The sequence below is a fragment of the Rattus norvegicus genome, chromosome 4, assembly GCF_021556685.1.
Source record: "Rattus norvegicus strain SHRSP/BbbUtx chromosome 4, alternate assembly SHRSP_T2T, whole genome shotgun sequence".
In the NCBI taxonomy this organism is placed as follows: Eukaryota; Metazoa; Chordata; class Mammalia; order Rodentia; family Muridae; genus Rattus; species Rattus norvegicus.
In genome coordinates, this window is record NC_141537.1 from 97,957,429 (window position 1) to 97,964,405 (window position 6,977).

At 38.0% G+C, this 6,977-nt stretch overlaps 1 pseudogene; it reads left to right on the forward strand.

Moving 5' to 3' along the window:
- Positions 1 to 4,236: 4,236 nt before the first annotated feature.
- Positions 4,237 to 4,725, forward strand: LOC500162 (Ig kappa chain V-V region L6 pseudogene; annotated as a pseudogene).
- The last annotated feature ends 2,252 nt before the right edge of the window (positions 4,726 to 6,977 follow it).

Here is a 6,977-nt window from a genome sequence, read left to right on the forward strand (position 1 = left end):
CAGAAAATCATGTCCAAATATTTTGCACAGTGAATACAGTGATTCACTTATGTAAAAAAGTTAGAACGTGAAACTATGAAGACCCATGTAGGATCTCAAGTGTCCATCATTCTGGAGACTCAAGTTCAGTAGTTATGAGTTGTAATAAGTGGCAAATTAAAGTTGATTTTACAAACATTTGGCTATGGATGACTGTCAAAATGCAAAGCTTTTAGATTCCTTTTGGAAGCATGGAAGTTTGAGAATCAATAAAGCTCTATATGTTCCCAATGTCCTGAGCATGCTCAGCACTCCTAATAAGAACATCTTTAAACAAAGTGGTGCACTAGTTGCAATATGTGAACTCAATGTAGTCTGGACGCCTATTGTTGTCACTCAGAGAACATGATTTCCTCAGAGCACTGCTGTGCTTTCATATAATTATTGACTTTGCCTCTGCAAATGGATATTGGGACATATTATCCATTGTAGAATATTCAAAGCTGTTCCCCAGCCCTGACATACTGTGAATTCCATGCATAGTTCTTCCCCTCTAATAACAGGAAAACACTAATGACTTTTCTGCATCATAGTTTTGTGTCTTTCTGAATATCCTATCGTTTGAATAATAAGGAAATTAAGTATTCAGATCGGTTTCTATATGAAATACACAAATATGTTTCCTCCATGGATTTTCAGATGTCAATATCTCATTTCTTTTTTTGTGCTCAATGTTAGCCCATGTCTAGGTCTTCCAAAGTTTGTTTATCTGTATGTGTATATGTATGTATAGAGCACCTTTGAAATCCTTGTAGAGTGTTTCTGAAGGAGGTAATTGTTTTCTAATGATGGAATAAAGGATACAACAGATTCCGTAGGAAGAAAGTGATGCCAAGAACATCCAATGTCTTTGCTGAAAAGTGTAGGCAGAAAGGAAGCCAACACAAGACAGAAACTCATGGATAGAGAGGGCAAAGTCTCAGTTTTAGGATGACCCAATCTTACGTAATTTCCTGTCAACTACTTTATGCTCTGCAGGGTGGCTCATAAATTTCGTTTCAGACTGGTCATGGCTTTGTTTTCATTCACTTGTTGCTTGAGATTTTTTAATATGTTGTTTTAGAAATGAAAATGTTCACCATGTTCCATTCTCTGTTGTAAATGTATAGCTCATTTCAGCTTTACTTATTTCCTTCCTTTTTAGACATAATCTCTATAAGTAGAAAAAGCTATATTCACACAGAATATCTTCCTCAATGTGCCATGAATTCCATCATTACAGATATTTAGTACAGTAACCAGCTTCTCTCTGTATAACTTGTATATAATCTTACAGCTAAAATCATTTCTCAGTTTCCCAGGGAACTTCTGACTTCACTTTTACAAAATGCTAGAGCTGTAATTATTGTCAGAGTCATAATTTATCTCAATATATTTTTTTATTTAAGACAAGGATGAACATTTGGGTGGAGAAGAAGTAATGTTATAGTTTGAAAGTATGGTGATTTTGAAAGTCCAATTGAAAAGTTAATCTTTAGTAAATTATACCATTAGGAAACATTAGGAAGTTGGAGAAAATACGAGACCACTTAGAGGAAAAATAACTGCATAGTGTTTCTGAAGAAAAGGTACTTTTTGATTTTTCTTTTCTGATTTTTGTTTTTGTTTTTAGCACTTATTCTTTAATTTCTCCTGGTCCCTCTGTATTGTATCCATCCTCTCATTCTTTAACAAAGCTACTGTACTTATGTATGCTCTACCACCATGTTCTTTGTCAGCTCAGGGCCAGAAACATTCATTGGAGTGATGATGGGTAGACTTTTGAAGTTTTCTGAGAGAAAAGAACCATATCCTTCTTTAAACTTATATTCAAGTTTTTTACCCCAGAGATATTCACAGATCACCATCAGGGTTTTATAGCCACACATAACTCTGGATCTCTCTCATCTTAAAGTTCTTTTCACAATATCACTATCTGACACCAATTCTAGAAATGTTGGAGAATTAAGGAATGTCATAGATTAGGGGAATCAAAGATAGTGTTGTCAATTGTTTTTCTTTGGCTAAATGTTAATAGCTACAGGACTGATTAAAAATATACTTACAGTTCTGGATGTTAGCCATCTCTTGAATTAACCTCAAGGGTAAGATCTGTGAGCATTCTCTAGACTCCAGGGAGCAGAGTCTAATGCTAACATTATTCTTCCAAGAAAGTACCAGCTTAGTCTGAACAATGGCCACTATCCTCCAAAGTTCTTTTTTCCATTGTAACACAACTCTGTATCGCTCAACTAATTTTCTCTCAAGTAGAAAAAAACACATGTGATTATACTGATGAGCCATATATTTCAAAATGTTCATGTCATGTCCATCTCATAAAACATCTATAGCCTAGATCTGGATAGTTATAGGAAGGTTCAGTGAGGTCCATTATTCCCTAATTAGCTTGTATCCTCTCCTAAAAACGTGATCTTCTTTATGTCTGAAAAATTCAAAAGGCCTATTTATTAATCAAAAGGATAATGGAACTCACAAACCTCAATGTGTACAGGTATTTACTGAATTTGTGCGAGTTAGAGTTTTTTAAGAGGTTGTTGAATGTTTTCAGAAGACAGCAATGCTCACTATTATACCATCAGTGCAAACTTTCCTAGGAAATTATAATTCAAAACAAAATCATTTGGTACTTAATGCAATTTAAGGTCCATTTGTAAAGGAAAGTTGAATGTTTCTGGAATTCCTTTTGTATTTGCACATATGATTAAAGGAGCTGTGTAAGAATTCAGATCCCAGATGCCCTGCAAAGTAATGATTCACTTGTTGTTTTTGGTTTAGAAGAACTGTCCTCCTCTTCTTATCATGAACTGAGAGTGTCCTGTGTGAATCTTACTCAGATTTTAGTGCTATCATGTGAGAACTCAGACATGTCTTTCAAGCCACAATAATCAAAGAGAGACGACACAGGTACAGTTGTTAGACATCAGCAGAAAGAGAATGCAGAACAGAGACGGAGACCGAGAAGGCAACATTACTATTAACCCATCCAAAACCTGCTGCATGGCACTCCTGAGGGTGATGGTGTTTTGTATATTAACGAAGCTGCCTTAGGACTAGGTATTTTTTCTCACACATCACTCAATTCCAGGTCCTTGGAAAATCAGCTTATTCAAACAAATGCTGCAACACTGCAAGGCCTTTATTAGTTTCTGAAAGACCCCAAGGCTTCCCTGGCTTGAGTACAAAGTATTGAAAACTGAATATACTTTATTTCTCCTGTTGACAAAAAAAGTTGGATGGTCAAGACAAAGACAAAGATGTGTGATCTGTGATACTCAAATATCTGTGTTATAAGGATGCACAAACATTTCTGCATAGTAGCTTGTTTGGGGACTTCGACTCACAAACAGACAGCAAGGCTGATGCCTGAATCAGGACAATACCTCCAATTAGTGCTAAAGAACAAAGTGTGAAAATAGCAGGATTTTCCATTATAGTACTCAATTGTATCATAACCAGTCAACCCTTTATGCTGACAAACTATGGAACATAATGAAAAGTGGTAGAAAAGAGCAAAATATGGAAAATCCCCAACTTAGCAAAAGTTGTACCCATTTAGTCTGTAAGCATGAACATACCTCCATGTTCACATGGAGTAAGAACTTCAAGTGACTCAGATTGCTTGGATCAAGGTGTTCTATGTACATGTACATACATGTGTTTTTACTCTATTTAGACTGTAGTTTTCAATGTTAAAACTGTAATATCTCGTGTTTTAATTCATTGAATTTGTTTATGAGAAATTGTCCTTTTAACTTCAAGAAATGTTACTCCAAACACTTCTTTTATGGGGAACACATTCTATTTTTTTTAACCAATTTTAATTATTTTAGTGAGGTAAAAATCTAATAGTTTCTTCTCTGTTGTATATTCCCTGACAACAGGACATTACATTACATTTCAGTAGTTTATATTTGAAATGTTTTTATTTAATGTAGAGACCAACTACATTACAGATGTCATCTGTAAGTTCAAATACTTTTAAAGAAATTCATTCTCTGGAGACAAACAAGTGGTTTGACCTCAGGCATCTGGTGACCCTGGGTTTGTGCTAAATGTTGAGATGAACAAGCCGTTGAGCTGTACTCAGCAATATGTGGTTCTCAATGATTTGCATGTCCTCATTGCACAGCCTTAGGGACTTCTTCATATACCTGTCACACATATACTGTGCCACTGTCATTGCAGTCAGAACTCAACATGGACATGAGGGCCCATACTCAGTTTATTGGGTTCTTGTGGCTCTGGTTTGCAGGTAAAATGAACTGAAATGGGAATTTCACTGATTAGTGTTGACTGTTATTTGGGTGATGTCATCCTTTATAATGCTTAATTGTGTGGATATTCATTATGTCTCCACTCCTAGGTGCCAGATGCGACATCCAGATGACCCAGTCTCCATCCTCCATGTCTGCATCTCTGGGAGACAGAGTCACTATTACTTGCCGGGCAAGTCAAGACATTGGAAATTATTTAAGCTGGTTCCAACAGAAACCAGGGAAATCTCCTAGGCGTATGATTTATGGTGCAACCAACTTGGCAGCTGGGGTCCCATCAAGGTTCAGTGGAAGTAGGTCTGGATCAGATTATTCTCTGACCATCAGCAGCCTGGAGTCTGAAGATATGGCGATCTATTACTGTCTACAGTCTATACAGTATCCTCCCACAGTGATACAAGTGATAACATAAACCCCAAGGAAGCAGAAGTGAGAGTCTTGGTTGTCCTATCTGTCTCTCTTCATGATTCACCCACTCTAAGCATTTTTCAGAAGTCACAATCAGAATCTGACAGTACATCAAAAAGGCAGTACTTGAGTAAGTCCATTACTTAAAGACCAGGTGATTTGTATTTCTAATTAAAGCTACGCCATTAGTATGATGAAAGCTCTGAACTTCTTCACAGCTAGGAATCAAAGATAGTTGAAAACTACAGAAAAATTACTTTCAATTTCATAGAAATAAAATTTGAAGTAAATGGAGATTAATGGAACTTTTTGGGAAGGTTGGATATTTAGAGGTTTCTGACTTGTGACATCATGGATGACGCAGGACAGTTAAATTCAAAAGAAAAAGAGAAAGAATTTTAGAAATCTTGATAGGGGTAGTAGGAAAGGCTAGAGAAATGGCCAAACATCTCTCTAGCACAGATGTACTTTAGGAGTACTGGCTGATCTTGCAGGGGACCTGACTTCACTTGTTAGCATGCAACTGGTGGTTCACAACCATTTAAAATTGCAGTTTTTTTTTTTGAGGTTTGGAATATTTACTGTCTGTTCTTTAACAGACAAAGGTTGCTGATCAGTGGGACAGAACGCAGTTTTTCTCTGTTGTCCACAGAAGATTGGTTCCAGGATAGCAGAAGATTTTTATCTCCCTACATTTGCATATGGCACACCAGCATCTTTCCATATACACAACTCATGTTTAGATTGCTCATAACACTTAACACAATATCACAGCTGTACAGATAGTTGTTATGTTGAATTATGTAGAGAATAATGACAAGAATAATGCCTGTATTATTCTGTTCAGAGGCAAGTACTTCTCTCTAATATTTCCGATCCAAGATAGCTTGTATCTACAGAGAGAAACCAATGGACAAATAGGACAACTGTATTTAAAATGGATGGAGAGGTGCATAATCGGGAGATATTTGAAGTGCCTGTAAGGGCTTCCACAGCTCATCATGACTCTGCCTCTGAATCCATCCTCTCTGCCCATTCTGCTCATCTCAGGGCTGCAGGCATCTTCTTATGTAACAAACAGTGTTTACCTTGACATTTTGACACTGGATGTTCCTTCGCTTTTAAAATGGACAGCTATCCACGCGGCCCTTACTCAAGTCTCAGATCAAATGGTCCTTCCTTATCGGGCTTGTGTTTCCAAACCTTTACCTTTGTGTCTCACACTAGCTCACTCCTTCCAGCCATATTTTAAGCCATAAACCTTTTTATGCTCTATAGTACTTTATCATCTTTTTTTTATTAACTTGAGTATTTCTTATTTACATTTCGAATGTTATTCCCTTTCCCGGTTTCCAGGCCAACATCCCCCTAACCCCTCCCCCTCCCTTTCTATATGGGTGTTCCCCTCCCCAACCTCCCCCCATTACTGCCCTCCCCCCAACAATTATGTTCACTCGGGGTTCAGTCTTTGCAGGACCCAGGGCTTCCCCTTCCACTGGTGCTCTTACTAGGCCATTCATTGCTACCTATGAGGTCAGAGTCCAGGGTCAGTCCCTGTATAGTCTTTAGGTAGTGGCTTAGTCTCTGGAAGCTCTGGTTGCTTGGCATTGTTGTACATATGGGGTCTCGAGCCCCTTCAAGCTCTTCCAGTTCTTTCTCTGATTCCTTCAACGGGGGTCCTATTCTCAGTTCAGTGGTTTGCTGCTGGCATTCGCCTCTGTATTTGCTGTATTCTGGCTGTGTCTCTCAGGAGAGATCTACATCCGGCTCCTGTCGGTCTGCACTTCTTTGCTTCATCCATCTTGTCTAATTGGGTGGCTGTATATGTATGGGCCACATGTGGGGCAGGCTCTGAATGGGTGTTCCTTCAGTCTCTGTTTTAATCTTTGCCTCTCTCTTCCCTGCCAAGGGTATTCTTGTTCCCCTTTTAAAGAAGGAGTGAAGCATTCACATTTTGATCATCCGTCTTGAGTTTCATTTGTTCTAGGCATCTAGGGTAATTCAAGCATTTGGGCTAATAGCCACTTATCAATGAGTGCATACCATGTATGTCTTTCTGTGATTGGGTTAGCTCACTCAGGATGATATTTTCCAGTTCCAACCATTTGCCTACGAATTTCATAAACTCATTGTTTTTGATAGCTGAGTAATATTCCATTGTGTAGATGTACCACATTTTCTGTATCCATTCCTCTGTTGAAGGGCATCTGGGTTCTTTCCAGCTTCTGGCTATTATAAATAAGGCTGCGATGAACA